Here is an 18,450-nt window from a genome sequence, read left to right on the forward strand (position 1 = left end):
AGTCTGATGTCGTATTCCTCTTTATGTGATTCCCGAAACCTTTTAAAATACATTAATGAGCTGCACTGTGATCTGTTTGGTTTTTTTTCTTCATTTACAAATAATTATTTAAACCTGTTGTGTGTAATGAGATCCGGTTTTAACTATGACTACCAAGTCCTGACATTTCTGGTGTGCTTTATTCTTGGCTTACTGGCAAACTAAGTGGTTTACAATCTGTCCAAACTGCGAGCTTGTTATGAAACCTCTCTGATTGCTTGACTGCACAGTTTGTTGTCCCGGAATCCAAGTTGTGATCAGGTGGAATTTTCCTTAAGGTGTTAAGGTGTCAGAGTTAGTTAGAGGCCTCCACTCCTATAGGGCAGCATCACTACATCAATTCCTGTCAGCACTGGCAGCAGGAAATCCTTCAAGGCACAAAGGCATCATCAGCCGAGCCATGTGCCGAGCCACCACAGCTCAGTGTTTCGGGCAATTTTGAGAAACATTTCCCAGGAGCAAAAGAACATACCCTCTGTCTCCTTCGCTCATGTCAGCCAATGTGTGTCTAAACTGCAGCCTGTGATGCAGCACTACACTTGTAAAAGGTCAAATAGGACACGCTCTTTTACTTTTAATAGGTATTTTTCACCACAGATTATAGAAACACTCTCAAAGTGTTTCAATATTCTTTTCTATAAACTTTTCTTCTGTGATCAAAATCAAATAATGGAAATAAAATGATCTGATCACAGGTTTATCGTTTATTTTAAATAATATCACTTACCACAGCGTCTGATAGTTGTGTGTTCTGTGTTGAGGAGCACGTTGAAAGATGATATTAAAGTAAGTCAAAGACATTTTAGCTCCAACCAAACATTTTCCTGCCGTCAAATATGAATGTGCTGTTTCATTTACCGTGTAGTTGACATCATGTATATGGGAAATAGGCCAAATTCTTTCCTGGTTTGTTGACCTACTTATTTGCAGTCAGTTAGCGATTCAGCTAAATGTGTAGCAAGTTTAGAAGTGTGCAACTAAACACATTTCAGAGTGAATACCATCACTTTCACAGCTGTTTTCATGGGGGGGGGGGGGACAACTCAATTTAAAGACACTGTGTCATTCCATTTCCAAATCAACCGAAGCATTACCTGGAAATCTATCTTGTTTTTACAAAGGTGTTCTTTTCCAGACATAACACCAGCTCTGAGGAAAAGTGCCTTCATTCATTCTTACCAGCAATTTGCTACTGCTGAGTCTAAGTCGCCCGATGCATCTTTAAGCTAAAGCTCTTACTCACACAACGTGAGTTCACTTTGATCACGCTGAGTCCGAGCACCGCGGAAACACGTGAGGCAACATCTCGGTAAGAGGTGAAAGTTCAAGAGTCTTCAACTGGACAATGAGGCAATGAAGCTTAACCCCGGAGAGAAACATACCCAGCAAGTCGCCAGTGATTTCATCCAGGAAAAATACCTGATTAAGCCCAAAGACGCAAGCATGTCTTCACTCGAGGGCCTTTATGTCTGCTTCTGTTTGAACTCCTGAACAAAATGTAACTTCTACGCCTCTTTGTGAATAATGTAAATGAATCAATGTTTGAGGTTTTTTTTCTTGAACAATTAAACCACAGAAAGACATTATGACCAAACCATAAAATATAGTTTTACAGAGGAAGGTCTTTTCCTTGCATGCATGTATCTATTTACTGTAAATAGTTACATCCACTGGTCTTGAATGGAAGCGAACACTACTCTCAGAGACTTGGGAGGGGGGATGTCCTGTAAATGCAGCACTCTTTAGATTGTTGAAGTCTTTGGATAATGCCCCATTAATCTCACCTCTCATGTGTGTTTCCCATCACAAAGCATTCTGTCTGGATTCTCATGAGAGAATAACACAGTTAATCTTTATGGGTTAGCGCAGCTCCATATGGAAAATTGTCTGGCAGAGAAATCGACTCGACTTGGCCTGTCCTGACAGGCTGTGGTAGAAAACATTTCAACTCAATGCCTGTCTCCCCTTTCCTCTCTCTCTCTCTCTGTCTCGCTCTCTCTTGTGTCTGTGTGTGTGTTTGTTTGTCTGCATGTGTGTGTGTGTGTGTGTGTGTTGGCTTGCTGGACACTTGTCCTCTTTACTAAATGACTCTAGACATAATGTTTGGATTTTAAAATCTACTTTTATGTGGGTTTTTTTTTGCCACTATGGAGATTGTGAAGCTGCCAGTTCCACACGATAACCAGAAATAAAAAATAAAATAATTAAAAAAAAACAATAATAATAATAATTGGTGAAAATGGATTGTTCCAATTGGATCTTTTTTTCCTCCCTCCAATTTTCTCCAGAAAATATTTGTTTAATGCCTCAGGTTCAAGCACCAGAGTGCCAACCAGCTTGTCAGATGGTCTGCGCTCTGCAGGGGGCAAAGAGTACAAGGTTCTAGTATAAACCATCGGCGCGCTGCAGACGCACAAATACACAAATGCCCGTCAGACTTTATAAACACACACTTTCTCAGGCGTCCTCCACCGACTTGCACAGTCTCCGTGTCTTGTCTGTCGGGGGGGGGGGGTGGATGTCATACTAAGTGGTCCACCTGCCAAAGGAAATCTCCGTTGTGTTTATGTTTGCAAGCATGGCTGTTATTATAGGAGATGCATTAAATATGAGAAGATGGGGGTAAAGAAAGAAACTCATACAATTCTGCATTCCAGTGGGTTTTCCTCCTCACTTGCCCCTCCTCTCAAAAACAATGAGACATTGTCGCTGGAGAGAAGAAATCCATGTTCAATGCCCCCCCCACCGCCACCACCATGTCTCTCATCTGACGCCATGTTTTTTTCTGGACACTTTTTGGCCTTATTTGTCATGCTATTAGAATGAGCTCACTCTGCTCGTGCCGGGCAACTTCAAAATGGAAGGTTCCCTTGGGGGAGGTCGTGGCAGCAGGTTAAGGGAGGTGTGTGCGTGTGTGCGTGTGTGCGTGTGTGCGTGTGTGCGCGCGTCCCACGGGCCACCCTTGCACAGAGGAGCCTTTGTGCACATCCCCAGTTTGTAACACCTCCACACCTCTCTTCACCACTCTGCCTTTCCCTGAAGCTGCCAATCCTGCCCACTGACACTTTCATGTACACACACACACACACCTACAAACACACATCATCCAACTGCTGCTCCTTTTTATTGTAGGCAGCAATCATTCATTCTTTCCAGGGAGGGGAAGTGTGTCATGAACTCTGCGGCTCCAAGCCCAGGGCTCTGGCAGTGGCAGCATGTGATGTAGCCACAAATTCAACCTGGGTCCCCCCAGTCTGGAACATCCTGCTGCTGTGTCTGTTGTTTAGATGGGAATAGCACCCAGATGTTTGAATATATTAGAATTCTTTGCAAGTCATGGTATCAATTTTCTCCCTATCCCTGCTTATATATTCATCTTCGAGGTAACTTAAGTGCACCTTCAGGCCCCCACCATGCATCCTTTCCCGTATATCCTGCTACTGCTTTCATATTTCTGCTTTATTGGAATGAGTCGTATTGCCAAAAGGTTTATACCATCGACATATCATGTTGCCGTTCTTCAGAGCAGTGATTTCTCTGTGTCTGCTGTTTTGTCTTCCATCTGGACCAGTACTGCTCCAGAGCCATTTGCACACACAGCCATTCTTCCTCACAAAACTGTGGCATCGCCTGCGGCAGGAAGACGTGACGACACGATGCAAAGTGATCTGTGACATGCTCAGCTCAGAGTCATTTGAAGAAATATTTGGATAATTAAGTTCATTTTTAAAAAAGATCATGTGTGTCTTAGATAAATAGACCCATCATTGTCTCTATATAGAAACTATTTTTCTTATTTCTTAGTCATCGGTTATTTAACACACGTATTTGGGCTGCCTGTGTATTCTTTTTTTAATGCCTGAAAAAAAAAACATTTGTTTTACTTTACCTTTTCTTCTCAACCCTTTTGACTTTTGATGAGTTTAAAATACATTTTGAAAGTTAAAAAACATCTAAAGCCTCTTTCATTACTATAATAAGAACCATTCATGCATTCCTTTTAAATAAAAAAGTAACTACAGAAAGCGCTCCTCCGCCAAGTTCCCACACTGTCAATAAACTCCTCTCTTTCGCAAAGTTAACAGAAAAATCCCGGATCCAGATCTGGATCACCACCAAAACCTAATAATTTCTTCCTTGTGCCGTAACCTACATCCCCAGAAAGTTTCATCCAGCTCCTTTCTTTCCTTTTTTTTTTTTTTAATTTACGCACAGACAAACAGGGCCAAAAACATAACCCCCTTGGCGGAGGTAATAAGTTTAATATTTTCTCCATGTGCAAGTTTCTCAACAGTGAAAAAAACGGGGTCTTCCCGCATGACCGTCTACATTTCTGCAGCTCACCTGTAGATCTCCACTGTTTTGTTAACATGAGAGCGGCAAACACTCTCATTTTGAAACGGCTTTCTGTGGGATATATAAGGAATGTTGACGAGAGACGAAGGAGCGAACCAAAGAGATTTATGTAGCTCCCCTGAAAAGTCAATATTGGTGTCAGGTTACGTCTATGGCGCAGTTGAGATTTATGTTTAATAAGCTTCAGGTGTTGGCTGGCTTGCATTCGGGTTGGGGAGGGCAGGAGAGGGCTGGGTTGCTCACAGGGAGTGCGGGTTAAAACTGTTTCATACGAGCACATGCACACACGCACACAGCATGCCCCTCTGTCCATTTTTGCTGTCACAGTCTATACCGACACTTTCGATTTGAATGGCTGCCGTTGCGTCTGGAAAAACAGTGCTACCTTTGTGCCCACCTCTCAAAGAGTCCCATGTGGCTGTCCGCAAACGCCTGTATGACAACATACACCCTGTCAGGGGTTAGCAGAGACAAATGGAAAAGCTAATATACGACTAATAGGCAAGGAAGGGGAGGAATGTGCAGGAGAGGTTAGAGGGGAGATTGACAGCAGCTATTAACAGCTACCTTTGCTTCTCCTTCTAGCCTCCGCTTCTCTGCTCTCTGTATGTTTATGATACATGCAGCAGATGTCTCTGTACTTGGTGAATGAAAGGCACATTTGATGAAACAATGTTCATGTACCGCGCTTTACGATCTACCCTGTGGTTGTATAAAGGCAGGATAAGGTCATCAGTAGGTGTGTGTGATGGCATTTTTCAGGAGATATTTAGCAATCTGTCTGATCTTGCCCCCGGGACATCCCCCAACACACACACACACATATCTATTGCTCCTCGTTGATCCTATGGATATCTCTCATGCATAAGCCAAATGTAAATCATCGCGTTGAGTTTTATTCCTGACACCTGAAAGTGTCTCAACAAGACGGACAGGAAAAAAAAAAAAAAAATGCAACGATGGCACTTCTTCAGAGAGTGCATGAGTGTGAAATGGAAACATGTGAAATGTAATAGCGGAGAATGTGCTTGCCTACGGCTGTGCAGCCTCCCACCCTCTCCCTCTCGTTTTCGTCTTCTTTTTTCTTCTCAAAGATACACCGTGAGAAGAACCAGCTGTAGTAATATAAAAATTCTAAACCTTCACCAACGTGTCTCTCTCGTCCTGTTCCCCTCACCTAATCCCACACCTTAGTTTTTGTGGGACGATAAATATTCGTTTAATAAAGTTATTGTGTGGAGGGAGCTGGGCCACCCACAGCAACAGGTCATTATGTCTGCAAAGCTGAAAATGAGACAAATTAAAAGTAGTCTCTGTGGTTAAGAAGTAAATTGACGAAAACAACTTAATTGCTCTTCTTGCAATTCTTCATCCTTGAGGTAACATCTTATCATCGGTGTATATTCAGAGAAGGGTATTACGTTCTATTGTTTGTGTGTGTGTGTACCCTGTATTTTCCAGGTATTACACACTTTGGGGACTTGTCTTCTATACAGGGACAAAAAGCATAACGTAAAGTATGTATATACTGTATATAAATACTTTATGTTACATCATACATAATACATATATATATTATATATATATATATATACATATATATATGTATATATATATATATGTCTGGTCCCCACTAAGTTTAAGGGCTTTTTCTGGGTTAAGACCTGGTTTTAGGGTTAGAATTACGTTTAAGTTAGGCTTAGACATTTAGTTGTGATGGTTAAGGTAAGGGTAAGGGGCTAGGGAATGCGTTATGTCTATGAGGTTTCCTCACGGGAAATAGAAAAACTATTTTATTTGTAAAATACAGTGTGCACAACAACCTTTATCATTTAGAACAGGCATTTCAGTTCCAAACATTGCGGCACACGGTTAAGTCTCCAAAGTTGCAACTCATGGCATCAATTAGGTATACAACAATAAGGAGTTGCACTTATACTTGGCGTAACACTTTGTTCATGCACGTACATAACCGCCCTGCCGTCGGTTTTATTTTTATAAACATTGAACATATTTGGGTCATTTTCACATGTCGGCAACAGGCAGAGATTGAACGTTAAAGTGTGTCCGCAGCTGCAGCAACACAGCAGCAGAGAGTTATCACATGACAAGGAGACGACAGTGCAACAATAAACTTAAATATGCACCAACAACATGTTTGTAAGACAGGGAGAAAGAGACGCTACACTAACCTTACTGGAAGCTTCCTGTTTTGCTTCTCTGTCCAGAAGAAAATGTTTCAATTATCCATCCTCTTCATCTTCATCGATCTGCATTTTAATGCCTCTCCACTGCAGATGCTTGTTTTGATTGTGGTGAAAGGAATATTTCACCGTTGGAAAGAAGAATGTCTATTAAAACTGGGTCATCTATGTTGTAGAAATGTGAAATAACATTGAAGCAAGTGTTTTCTTGGCCGGGAAAGGCAGAAAAATTTAATTTTGGCTCATGTAGATGAACAACAACTCCCAGAATGCACTGTGCTCACTGCCCCGCGAGAGTCTCGCCGTCTCAAGCTTCGAAGCAGACAGCGCTAGTTGTGTAAAAACACAAATCCCTGTGAGGAATTAAATTAAATGTAAACGTTTGAAAGGGAAAAACTGAGTTTTTACTCAGTGGAAACCTGAGGGAGGGAATCACAATTTTTTAAAAAGATACTCTTCCTATTCCAGCAATACAACGCCACATGCAAAGTTTTCCTTTAAGGTTTTGCAGGTTCACCTTGTTGAAGTGCTATGAGATGTGACATTTATGAATAAACTGGTCGTATCATTCTTATAAGTGAGGCTAATATTTAAATGTAACATGTGTCCTTACTCTCTAAAGACCTATCGTGGTCATTTTATGACCTAATATAATACATTTTACACATTTAGCCCCTTTACAGCATTGTCCCTTTATGTGACCAAACATTCACTTTTTTTTTCAAGGTCACATGCTTTCACTGTGCGGAACAATGGCGAGCGGTGTACATACACTGTCTGGGTATTGTTTAACCGTGGTGTTGCATTGGGTTGGGAAGTGGTAATTGAAGGTACAGTATTTGTACATAAGGTCACAGCACACAATGAAAACGAAAGCCTGTTGATTTGATTGGGCCGTGAGGTGGTGTTATTGTATGTTGTGAAAAATGGCACAAGTGGCTCTTATTCAGCAGACACACGCTGGAGGGCCCTACCTTTCTCCTCCGCACAAAGACACACAATTCCCTGGGCAGTTCTCAGGTGGATCGCCTTACCCATACTGCCTCTGTGGCTCAACCGAGGATCAGCTGAGCAGCATGAAGCTGCGACGGTCACAGAATGAGCGCGACAGTTACATCCGTAAAGTCCGGTTGCGCCGACGCACGTGCATAAACCCACAAGCAAGCACGTTTTTGACCCGAGAGTCTATTGGCGCTGCTTGTAAACTGATGTCGTAAACAAATGGATCGTCTCGAATCCATGCGCACACATGCCTGCAACTATGAGACATAAGTAAATACCCTCTCAGTGAAATGTAGCACGGTGTTCAACTGTGTCAAGGAGAACTGTACACTGTCACCCAAGCTGCTGCTGTAAAGCTGCTTTTCACTCTCGGAGACAATCGTGAGCTTTCCCTTCCGGGCGAACTGTCCACGTGCTCACGGACTTGAACGCTCAGATTTCCCGAGAAGATTGAAACGTGACGCTGTCCCAAACAACACACACCTCACACTTACACTCCTAATCAAGTTACACTGCTCGTTTATGCAAACAGACACCAGCTCACGACTATATGGGAATGTTCAGCACACGTACGCTGAGTCTTTGGGTTCTCTTGACAATTAGCTCGGCATGTGGCCTTCTCACCCAGGGGCAGTGGAATATTCAGTGCTACTTTCCATCACAACAACCCAGCTCATATTTGGAGTAATTATTCTTGCCTCTGACAGTTAGCATGTCCATTCAAGTACTTGGGCTTCTCTTCGCCTTTATTGGTTTGACATCAAAAATGGGGGAAAAGGGTGCACTTGTACCCTCCAAACATCATTTTAAGAGGATTTTGTAGATCAGGTTGGGCCAGTATCACTTCAGTTCTTTACAGCCCAGAGAGATATTCCTCATGTACAGACAAAGATAATTATTTACAGATCCACACAAGCTAAACTGTCAGAGTCTTTGCCAGCCAGGATTTACTGCTCGCTCTGGATCCAGAAACAGAGATGGATTGACATAAAAGGAATGAAAGGGAAAAAAATGTGTGTCTGTGGAGGGTCTGAGCACACATTAAGTCGTGTATAATTCTTCTCAAATCAATGTTATTGTTCTGTTGTTCTCTTTAATTTTACTCATTACGTTTATGCTTTACATTTGTATTCATTCATTTTATCACATATTATAACATCATCATTTTAGTTTTATATTTCCTTAGCTTTTTTTTTTTTCTTAATTTCCAAATTTGAAAGGCAGACTGTATTAATAGAGTCTAATGTTTTTGTTCTTTGGTTTTTTTTTTTTTAAATATCCATCCATCCATTTTCTACCACTTCCTCCAAATGAGGGTTTCAGGGGGGCTGACGTAAGCCCCTTTTACACCTATGGTCCCAGCTCAGCTCACCTCGCCTCAGCACGGCACGTGACAGGTTGTGTTTCCATTACAATATAGTAGCCTCCTCAACGTGGGCGGAGTCATCACTGCATGAAACATGACACACACAGACGAGTGACTAGTGATTTGTAAAGCTGTTGTTTTCAGTGAAACGGAATCGTTAGAATCAGTAAATTAAAATGATTTGTTCAGTACTCCCTCCATGACTCCGTCTGACACAGTCCCCTGATTGAAATACACCAGACTCCGCTGTTAAATATTGAGATTTGATATATTTCCCTGGTAATTGCTGGAGATTAACCCACGTTTTTAGGACTGTTCGGCTTGATTCTCCATCTCAGGAAGAGTCATGAACAAGACGTCCGACATCTGAACTGAAAACAGGATTTCAGTTCAGGCCCCTCAGCTGTGGATTGTTCTGCATCAACAGACACATTCCCAAAAACTCTTAAAACAAAATAACCTCTATATAAAATGGAGTTTGAGCTGCTACGACAAGTGAAATGGCCCACTTTTGAGCATACGTTAGCAATTACAAGACATTAGTAGCATACTTTCAGTGTATGGAAGCACTGTGTTCAACTGTGTCCAGGGGAAACTGTACACTGTCAGCCTTAACTGCTGCTGCTGCTGTGGAGCTGTTTTTCGGTCTTTAACAAGATGATGTGCATTGGAATGAATTGCAGAATCTTTCAGTGGTATAATTACATAAGACTTTGACTTTTGTCTGTGTGCACTGCAGTTTGTAAGTAGATAAAGTGAGATCGTGGGTGTACATTAATGCAAATACACGATCAAGTTTATTTTTATTTCATGTGTATCTGAAGAAACCGGCTCAGTATATGAAAGTAGCATATCAATAGCAGGAGACAGATCATGAGTATTATCATCCACATACCCCACCATGTGGAGTAGTTTTAAGAGGACAGGGGAGCAGAGCTGATTTATTATCAGTCTGAAACTGGCATGAAAAACAAAAAGACAACGTGATCCGTCAAATTACTGCTTATACTGTATCTGTTGGCCAGCTCAGCAAAAGCTAGTGTACGACATGTCTCTATACTTTTGAGGAATGGTTTGAGGTTTGTTTGTTTTTTTAACTTTAGATGGTGATGTGGGTTTTTTTTTTCACCTACTATTGAATTACACAATTGTTTGAGTAAAGAGTCATATTACATGTTGTTGACTTTATTCAGGCAGGGATTTAAAGCAGGGCCATTTTAATGTATATAATTTTATTTTTTTTCCTTTACAGTGTAAATGGAACATAGTCTTATATAAGCCTTAAATATATTGTAGCCATTGAAGTTAGGTGTTTGTGAAAGCCCCAGTCTCTGATCATCTTTAACATGACTCAGAATAAACATAACATTTTTATATATCCACACACTTCAGAGGTGATGAATCTGAACAAACAGGGATTTTGGACCGATATTTGATTCTGTCTGGAGTCTGTCTCAGTATTCCGCTTTTCCTCATCACTCTTTCCCACATCACCAAGATCACATTCACCTTTGAACTCCTGTGAGTTTGCCAGCCAGATGCAAAGCTCCTTCTGCTTCCATATTCTGATGACGGGGTCCTTTTAGAATACAGCCAGAAGGAGGATAGAGATAAGGATGAGTATATTCAGTAGATAGTGGGCTGGAGGAGGTAAGGAATCAAGCAAAGAGAAGATTAAATGAGCAGGAAAGTAGATTGGATGAGAGGGAGTCAATACAGTTGGGAAAGGTGAATGAAACCAGAGGGAGAGACAGTTCATTTGTCACAAGGTAACCTTAGTTCACTTTATGTCTGAGTGGAGTGAGATTTCGGAGCAGCTGACTGATTTGGCTGGAGCAGACTCAAGAAACACTATACATGCCCGACATGTCGTTTGTCCTTTTCCCTGTCTTTATATCTGTCTGCTTTTCTATAAGCACACATTTTCTGCCTAATGTGGACACAAATGGAGACTTAGAACTTATATTAATGTCCGTGTGTTTGTTAAATTTAACCATACCAATCATGGTGTAAGAATTAGTGTCAAATAATCATGAGACTTGAGACTGTAACGTACATTAAGACCCCTCTGCTTACCCCTCATTTTCCTAAGTGCATCATAGTGGCATTTGCATACCAGAAATGATATAGTTCTTATGTATGTGCAGTAAGCTTCCACTTCAAATTGTGAAACACATATAAATGTCTTCTAAGGCTATTAAAAACAATAAAATTGTCTTTTGACTTGATTATACACTGCCCTGTGATGGACTGGCATCCTGTCCAGGGTGTACCGCCGACCCTCATGTAGAGGATAAAGTGGCACAATATGAGTGAGTGATTATACATGTGTATAAATATACTTACTTATAGAATTTCTGCAATAAATCCTCCTAAATGTTACACACTGGACTGAGGTTTGTTGCACTATGCTGGCAAATTTAAAGAATGAAAACGAGCTTCTCCACATATTTTATTATCATAGTTGCGATGGTCAACAGAGCTTGTTTGGAGAATTCTTGAGTTTGGTATTTTAATAATGCTGCCTGTGGGACCTTATTAATTAAGTAACCTCTAATTATTTACAACATAATCTAATAATAAAAGTCAGTACAGGTGCACAAATTGTGGTCTTGGAGGTATAGACGCAAATGTTGCACATCATTTCCCAAAAACCCTTGAAAATCTGCTTTCAGATATGTTCTGAACTCAGGAGATTCTCCAGAGATTGTGCAGGGGGATTGTGGATGTGTGCATGCAAAATGTCCACTGAATGGTTAATCATGTGAGAATTCAACATAAAAAAAACTCCCCAAGAATCTTCAGCAAGTCAATCCTCCATGCTCCAGTCTGGTGCACCCCTCACGTGGGTCTCCAGCTGTTTTGAATGCATCTGACCAGTAATAATAATGTCCTGTTGTATTGGCTGTGTGTAAACAGGACGTTGTCCAGAGTTTGTGTGTGAAAAAGCCTCACGTATCATGTGCATCAAGGGAAAAAAAGAACGACTGAAAAGCTTTATTTGACATTTAGGAAATGAATAGTAAGCATGGTGTCAAATCCATCTAATATCACAAATACTTAAATGGGCTAGCGTCACCACAACCACATGTGGAAACGGAATCAGACTAAGTCTGCCATTTATCCGTTGTTGTGTTTTAATATTTGGTTACTGTTATGTCTTCAGAATGAGCCTCCTGTTCCGTTTCTCTCCACTAACTGACTTGTGTTATGTTGTAAGAGAGTGTTTTGAAGTGCTTGAGGTGATGTCATTGATTTAAGAAAAGCGTCTGCCTCTGTGTCACTCTGTTTCTTTCTCTCTACCTGACACTTCTCACCACAAACCTTCACCATCATGGGGTGTGAAATTGGGATTGGTGTGAAATGTATTTTTTGAGTGGAAACCTATGACATGTTTGTGTGTGTGTGTGTGTGTGTATGTGTGAGTGGAGTTTTCCCCCCCCGTGCGACTCCATAGTCCAGACTTACTGTCATCACCCAGCCATAAAGCAAAGGCCTATTTTCCCCATGTGACCCACACAGACCCTGGAGAGATGATTAACTCAGGTCCCCATTTATTCAGATCAACACACGTCTCACACGCTCACTCCGTTTCATTAAAGATACTCATTTAAATGTGTTGCTTATTTAATTACCTTAAACTAATAATCAGTGCACTTCTTGTCATCATTTGTTTGTGCCTTTCATAAAATACAGGACAGTAACAGTAATAGTATAGTAATAATTTGCAATTGCAAAGTAAATCCATGGTAATACTATCATATTATATATAGTTAGTGGGGGTTTTTTTTCTCTTGATTTGAGACAAAGAAAGTAAACAAATAAAACCTTCTTTTTTTTTTTTGCTGAGAAATAATGATCATTCAAACTCTCATGTCGTGACCTTTTCTTACCGTAAAGACGTTCAGGGCTTTGTAGGGTTTGGTAAGATGTATAGACGTTGCCCATAGGTTAATTTTGTTATTTAATGATTAAATGGTTAAGGAAATCCACACAAGTCTGAACTGTTTATTACAATAATAGCTGCGGTGACAATACAATACAATGACAAGCCTCTTACCGCAAGTCTTAAAGCATTTTTATCCAAGGGGAAGGCAAAAGTTTTCGCTCTTTGCGAGGTGAGTAGAGTGCTGCTGGTATAGCTGCATGTGTAGTCTTGCAGGATGACTTCATGCCATCACTGGGTGTTGTCATAATGCCTGGGTACTGGCAAGCCTAGCGGGCTTTTCAGTATTCTCTGTGACTTACTGTAAGGCCTCAAACAGTCAAGAGATCGACAGAAGGCCTCCCCTCCCAGGAAGATACCCTTGCTGCAGGGCAGAATTAAACATCATAAATAAACCACTTGGAGGAGCTTCACTTAAGTTGTTCTTTTTTTAGCAGCGTTTCAGTCTGGCACAGTTATTATCCCACCCCTGAAGTGAATGTGCGCTGCAACTACTTGTCATTAATCATTTCTGTTTTGTCCTCCAAACAAGTTGGGACACCTCATTGTGCTTGTGTGTGTACTTTAGGTGCTAACAAGAGCAGTTACAGGGAGTTGAGTGACTGCACATCTCCCCAGACGCAGACATGAGCTGTTGCAGAGTTGAATACTTCACACAGGAATCCTTTGTTTTTTTTTTGTTTTTTTTTTTAATAACAAATTAATCTTTTAATTGACGGCGGTGAACATGTCCTCAAAACCAGGCTGAATGTGCTCTTTTATTAGGTTTCCAGCATTTTAAGTCAAGAATAATATGCACTTACTTTGGTTTGTGGCAGTTTGGTATTGCTGCTGCTGAGGTGAGTCATCGTGTGCTTACTTGTTGAGATCAAAGACGAAAGCTACGAGGTGATGTGAGAGGAAAAGGCAACACAACAACAGTTTAAGTATGTGTTCTTGTAACGAAGAAAGCATGAATCCTTACTTCTGTCACTGGCAACTGAAAAGCTCGGCGTTTTCGACAGATGTTGAACACAACTGCAAAACAATTGTACTTTCAAATGCACAATTATTATTTTCAATAGAGCTGATCATTTCCAGCCACCATCATCATCATCTTGTAGTTTCCTTTAGTGTACATTATATGTGTGAATATCATAAAGTCTATTTTAAATAAAAGCCACGTTGCTTTTATTAGCTTAGTCAAAGCTACAGAATGATATGATATGATAATGCAGTTGCTCCTGCAAAAGCTTTCCTCGCTGGTGCATTCCAGGACGCCCCCAAAACAGACCCAATTGTTGACTTGCCAGAAACCATCATTTTCAATGCAAGATGCATCATGATCAAAAGTGCATTTTTTTGGTCTTGTTTCCTGCACATGAACACAACACTCTGTGATTTAATTTGCTGGATTGTTCTGCAGTTTTATTGCAAGCGATTTACTGCACCAATCAGTATAACTGACAGAACCAGCAACTTCTATGCACAGAGTGATTACTGTGATCTTTCCCGAGCTCATTTTTAAGTTTCATACTGTTGCTCTTCATTTGCTGCAATGTGCTGATATAAAATGTTCTGTAAAGTCCAATATCTGACTCACAGTAATCACTCTTCTGGAAATGCCCCTGTCACTTGTGTTTAAACCGCCAGCAACTCTTAGCAGTAACTCTTGCTGGATTAGAAGTGTTTCAGATGAGAGAACTTTCTAATCTTCCGTCCCTCCCCTCTGCTCACAGCTCTGCCAAGCAGTCAATAAAGTGGCCCAGCCTATCCTGACTATACCCCCGGGTGAGAGTGATCTACTGTGCAGGCTATAGTAAAAATGTTTTTCTGTCCCTCACACTCTCTACTTTCCTCCCTCGGTGTCCCTCGTCTCCTGTTGTCTGTCTGTTACTATCATTAGCCAGGTACATTTGACTCATACAGGTTGATCATCAAGAGCACTTGGCAGAGGAGTGTGCGTTAAATGTGGTGCTGCTAGTGTGATGCCTTTCTTTTTTTCTTTTTTTTCTATTAATTGTGTGTTTTTGTCACTAATGGATTGGAACAATTGACCAAACGAGACAGCAAGCCCATTCTTGACATCATCAAACTAGGTCTTGATATTGTTTTCAATGAGCTGTAGAAGCTGTCGAAATTAGAGTAACACAATGTCGGATTTGCTCATGGGTTCCTACCTGCTACCTGATTGTACCTGCTTCAGAGCCTGTGTTATAGCATTTTATACAAATATAATTACATTGTTTAATTTTTCAAGATATTAGAAACAAAAACAACAACAAAAAAAGGTGATTGTGCTTTAGTTTGCCTAGCTTGTGTTTTCAACTGAGCTTGTATAACCTTTTGCTCATTGTATGTGCATTGTTTGAATCACTTGATTTATGAACAATAATCTGACGCACAGCTCAAATGCTCTAGATATAGATTATAAGAAAACTATTTACACTTACTAGTCCAACAGTTACAGGACCAGGTTGCCCTCAGGCAAGTGTCCCTCCGATAGTGGAGCGAAAGTGTGATAAAATGTAGTTATAAGTTAAGTCATAGTTCTTTTAGTGGCGCAGACCCAAAACCAAAAGCCACATAGTGCCAATGCAGGTGATGCAGACCTGCTCAGGCTTTGACAGGGGGCCCCCTCTCCCTGTTGTATGTTCATGCACCATCCAATAAATCTTGGAGACTATATTTGAATGTTGAAGATATAAATACTGTAGCTCTTTTTGCCTTGATACATTTGCAAAATTCTTTCTAATATCAAAATACACTCTGTACTAGAATCTTGTCAGCAGACCGAGCCCACTTTTCCATTTTCCGTTTATCTCCAGCTGTCACAGGAAAGGAGCTGGGACCTTCTGCCCTTAGTTACCCTCGAACAAAAGGGCTTCAGACTGGAATCCAAACACCAAAACCAAGATCACATCACACAATGGGAAAATGCACATGCCTGCAACAACCCTGCCGAGATTTTCTAAATCACTTGCAGAAGTATGAGTGATGATCCACACTCGTAAACTACACTGTTATCAATTTGTGCAGCTGGTTTGGAGCATCTTGACAACACAGGCAGGCGTAAATCACAATGAGAGAGCGAGAGAGAGCGTGTGTTTTGTGGGATCAGTAAAAGTTTCTTTTGCCAGCATCAGCCTTCATGTGGATTGGCTCTCCTGTTGGTGTACCAGATCTCTAGGGGCAAAACGGCTGTTTGTCAAATGAGAGACTTCCACTGTGGGTTAACTGGAAACATCGGGGCTGGATGGTCAGAGCTACAATAGGCCGAGAGAGGCCGCTTTCTGGGAGACAAAACAAAAACCTTGTGTCCTGGGAGTGAGAGGGTATTTATCGAGGCAGCACAGGAGGAATATGTGCAGGTTTTATAGGGACGTCTGAAGGGGGCGAGGGTCGAGAAGAGAATCAAGCTTTCCTCCAGTCAGGCTCTTGTTGGTTTAACTTCACTCAACCCAGCGGTCACTTCTTTTTCAAGATTAAAGATCACGTTTCCATGTTCGCAGGCAGCTTGACCTCTTTGTCTTCATCTACCCAGTAACGTCTTCCTTCCCTGACCCCTCCCACATGGCCAACAGCCCAGTTTCTGTGATTTTTGAGGCACCAAAATTTCAAGTTCACTTGAAAACACTAGCCGGGGCACTATGAAACGTGTTATTGTCCCTTTTGTGTGTCACTGAATGTAGAAATGTTTGCCTTGGGCCTGAAGGAACAATACAGAGGAATGTGAAGTGAGGCCACACCATTACACACACCACTGTCTGCTGGACAGCCCCAGGCAGTGAACACACAAAGAGTCTGCCAACACCTTGCAAAGAAACCGGTGATGGAGCTCTCGTCTAATTGACACACAAGAGAACTGGTGAATTTTATTCATCAGTTCGTCCAAAATTTGCATAAGACGTTGGAGAAGTGCAGTGCAGGTGTTAACTGTGGACTCTAAATACACTCTTATTGGATGTGTGTGATCTCACGGCATGAGGTAATGAGCACGGAAAGGTCAAAGTCAAAGAGACTTTGGAGGAAGTAATTAAATAAACAGAGGTTTTTATAGGAACGCTCCAACATAAACCTCTCCATCTCCTCAAAATCAAATCTGCTGCATACAGGTGGCAAATAGTTTTTAGCAGTCTTTTTCAGTTTTCTATAAATTCTGTACGGATATTTATTTTCTCTTCAGAAGATTAATAACAGCAACATTGAGTGAAACAAGTGACAGCCATGACATTTGGGAGATATATTAAGTTTTCCTTAGTATTAATTGCTGTAGCTTAATTTTCCATGCTGCACCGGTAGGCTCTGGTATGTGCAGCGTAGTTACTGACTGCCATTTTGAAGCCTCAACTTTAGTGTTTTGGCTGGTGCCGTCTCGGTGTTTTTGAACCATACAAAACTGCTCCAAACTTGCCCTGTAACCTCGGTCACTCTCACGTGATTAATCAGTGCCATTCGATTGTAAACGTACAATTCAACACTCGTTATTCATGATTCAACAGCGTAAAGCTCAACAGATGTTTAATACAACCACTCTCTCTCTCTCTTGTCTCTTTCAGCAGCTACATATCACTGTGCCAGGGAGACGGCCAGCTACAAACAGGTGTTTCTCCTCATGCATATGAGATCATGGCCTGCGAGAGACAGACTTCACTGCGTTGACTCGCAAACATGGTGTCTCATCATCCTTCATCCCTGGCTTCCTCCATCTGGACTTCTATGTTACCCATCTTCTATCCATTACACTGTCATTTATCAATAATAACACTTAACAATGTTGGTCTTTGTGAAACAATCCAAGCACGACGATCTTCACTGCACACACACACGAGCACTGACTCGATCACTGTCATCAGATCCGTCAACCAAGTTATTTTCATGTTAGTCACAGAGCCTTTATTACCTCTCCTGCCCTCCCTCAACCTCACTGCCTCACTCTGACAAGCTCTGATTGTCCCTTAATATTTGGGTGTCTTTAGGTGACTCTGGCGCTAAATTGTTTACCCTGCGCTACTGAGAGGGGAGCTTTCAGCCACCCAGTCAGGTGCTTATCTGATGTAATGGACCATTGATCACCTTTTACCCTCCAATGAATTAACTCTCTGTTAGTTCAATAGAGAGCCCAGAACTACCCGAATATATTGTTCCTCCAGGATCACCAGACCTCCACTTACTGGTTGTCTCCCGTTTCAGACAGCATCTGTACATAATGCAAGGAGGATCGGGTTCAGCTGCTAATAAAAGGGGGGGGGGGGGGGGGGGATGCTACGTGTGGTTTGAACTGCACTGATGCATGCGCCAGGTTCAGAAGTTTAGCGGTAATAAATTGTGCGTCAGCATTTCGAAGATCACCCCACCACATTCACAGAGACACGGTGATGTCAGTTGGAAGCGAACAGAGAGCATGAAACAATGTTGATTGTTCGTAGATAAACTCCGATTTCATAAATCACTCTGCGTAAGTAATCCCACCAAGCTATCATAAACCTGATGAATGACTTTTCATCTCGGGGCTGTAAATATTTATCCGTTGCGCAAAATCCACATTCCACTATGGG

At 41.4% G+C, this 18,450-nt stretch overlaps 1 long non-coding RNA gene across 1 annotated transcript in view; it reads left to right on the forward strand.

The window, feature by feature from the left end:
• The window catches only part of LOC131474256 (uncharacterized), a 31,341-nt gene extending 13,220 nt beyond the window's left edge, over positions 1-18,121 (forward strand). Inside the window, exon 5 of the long non-coding RNA XR_009242277.1 lies at positions 17,452-18,121. This is a non-coding gene — a long non-coding RNA (uncharacterized LOC131474256). The remainder of the gene's footprint in view (positions 1-17,451) is intronic.
• Positions 18,122-18,450: the final 329 nt, after the last annotated feature.

This window comes from Solea solea, chromosome 15 (assembly GCF_958295425.1).
Source record: "Solea solea chromosome 15, fSolSol10.1, whole genome shotgun sequence".
In the NCBI taxonomy this organism is placed as follows: domain Eukaryota; kingdom Metazoa; phylum Chordata; class Actinopteri; order Pleuronectiformes; family Soleidae; genus Solea; species Solea solea.